The 2,500-nt window shown below is 41.8% G+C and overlaps 2 protein-coding genes across 3 annotated transcripts in view; one reads left to right on the top strand and one right to left on the bottom strand.

Moving 5' to 3' along the window:
- LOC125034198 (fibrocystin-L-like) overlaps positions 1 to 2,500 on the top strand; it is a gene marked incomplete in the record, with an annotated part of 1,068,345 nt that overhangs the window by 98,189 nt on the left and 967,656 nt on the right.
- The window catches only part of LOC125035473 (glutathione S-transferase 1-like), a 66,362-nt gene that overhangs the window by 48,698 nt on the left and 15,164 nt on the right, over positions 1 to 2,500 (bottom strand). The window lies entirely within an intron of this gene.

Raw genomic sequence — 2,500 nt, 5'->3', positions numbered from 1 at the left:
GAGAGAGAGAGGCAGGGGCAGAGATAGAGACAGAGACAGAGCCAGAGTCAAAGACAGAGACAGGGAGAGGGAGAGAGAGAGAGAAAAAAAAATCTCAGGACATAAATACTCGAAGTACTTAGGAAGTACTTCAAGGGGAAAGAGGAAAGAAATGTACAGAGGAAGCCCAGAAAAGCAAACAAGACTCGAGCACCTCTCAAGGCGTTCAAATATAATGTTCAAATAGAAATGAAGAAGGGGCACGTTTGTCTTCGTCGAAAACATTATACAAGTCGAATACAATGAGACTGTTGATGTTTCGGTCATTGCCCCGAGAAGACTTTTATGCCCCCCCCCCCCCTCGTCCCGGGTTATCGATGGTTGGCTGCAGGACTGATTTTTATTCCAATATATGTATTGTTATGTAATTCCTAAGGATTAACTGCCGAAAACCGTATCATTGATCCAAGGAAAGTAACGCAGGTTATATTCAGCACCTTGTGTAAGTCTCGATGTATGATATTAGTCGATGATGAGAAAGAACAAGTGGAAACGAAGAACAGACAGAAAATCACTCTTCTTCTCGCAGATGCATGAAATTACTAATGCTAAATTTCAGGGAAAGAGATAGAGTGAAAAAAGTACCTCAACTTCGATTTGACGCGCGAGGCCGCCCCTCTGCGTCTTAAGAAAGAACTTAACCAATCTCTAACTTCCATAAGGTGTGCGAGGACGCCTCCCCCTACGTCTTTATATGAAATGAACCTTTGCAACATATTCACAATCCATTAATAACCCAGAAGCGCCTACTTGCAAAAGATGAATCGACAACCTGCATTTCAAAGGGTTCGTCAGGGTGGAGATGCAACCGTTCAGATCCGGTGGTGACGTCACCGTATTGTTCATGCCCGCCTACTTGTCTGACCAAACACGACCATCTGGCGATATCTGCAAACGACCTGCCGCTCTCGCTATTTTTTCCGCTTGGCGAACTCCGGGAAAATAAGTGATAATGAAGAAATAAACAAAAATGCTACTAACGATTAGCTTTATACTATTCTTTGCCGCCGTCTTTTGAGCGATCTGAATTGATGCTAACGGTGATGGCAAGACGCTGGGCAAACAGTACTTATAAAGCCAAGAAAAAAAATGAAAGAACCGCATCTCCCAAGTTTTTCCATCCAGAGCGCAAGGCAAATTTAAAAACAAAATGGATGTATTTATATTTACTAGAGTCCATATATGCATAGATGCGCTTTAAAATTAATCGCATGATATTTCTCACCTCGCAACAATCACACTAATAAGACTATTTATTTTCGTAGTGTATTTTATTTATGCATATCTACGATTGATCTGTTTATGTTTTCTGTGAAATAGGAAATAAAAAAGAGGGTCCTGACCAGATAAGTATACAAACCAGGCAACCTTTCTTATACAAGCAAGCCACAACTTATGCTCATTACTGTGCGTTAGTCAAGAACATGCTCGGGTATAAAACCTGCAGCTAAGTAAGGGCGACTGAAGCGTACGTCACTGTTACATATCATGCGTGACAGGCAGGGCCGCTTTTTACTACAACATGACCCACATCAGCAGGGTTATGAGGCGAAGCTGCTGGTCACTTGCCGGCGATTGGCCTTCGCGTGGGGAGGAAAGTTTCATTAGTAGGAAAGAAGAGTTTTCATAAACATTGCATCTTAAAAACAGATAATCTTAAATTAGTAATTCTGACTTCATACCGTTTCTGATATGTGTGTATATATGTGCATATATGTATATATATATACACACACACACACACACACACACACACACACACACACACAGACACACACACGCACACACACACACACACACACACACACACACACACACACACACACACACACACACACACACACACACACACAAACACACACACACATACACATTTATGTTATATATATATATATATATATATATATATATATATACTAATATGTAGATACATACATACATACAGCCTTATATGTTATATGTCTACAGAAAACATTGCCTAAGCCAAATAACTAGTTCAAAAATCCTACATTAAGCTCTATGTCACTAACACACTACGAGATTATTTACTTTCACACCCAGTACATCTCCCTCCCCCTCCCCCCCCTCCCCTTTACCTAAGTGCATTTCCCCTCCCCCTTTCCCCTCTTCCCCTGCTTCCCTCCTTGACTCACGCTCGCTTTATGGTTATCTCAATCGGTGTGATGAGTGTGCCTCTGACAACACTGCAGTCCGGTCCACTTGTGGTGTTATAAGATGAGTGACACTATCATTAGATCAAGACATCATCACACTTACCGTGATATCACTGTATAATGATATCACGCGGTGAAGGTCTGGCATCGCACAGATTGCGACATCCATACATATGCATGATTTGCCCTGATGCATGTCGTCCGTAAAAGTGGGGTGACCTCACCACATAAGCGCATCAGAACATGGAGGAAGGTACAGTAAATACCCATGAACTTCACTTCATGGA

The sequence above is a fragment of the Penaeus chinensis genome, chromosome 2, assembly GCF_019202785.1.
Source record: "Penaeus chinensis breed Huanghai No. 1 chromosome 2, ASM1920278v2, whole genome shotgun sequence".
NCBI lineage: Eukaryota > Metazoa > Arthropoda > Malacostraca > Decapoda > Penaeidae > Penaeus > Penaeus chinensis.
Note: the sequence above shows the minus strand (reverse complement) of the source record. Positions and strands in the feature narration are given on the sequence as shown.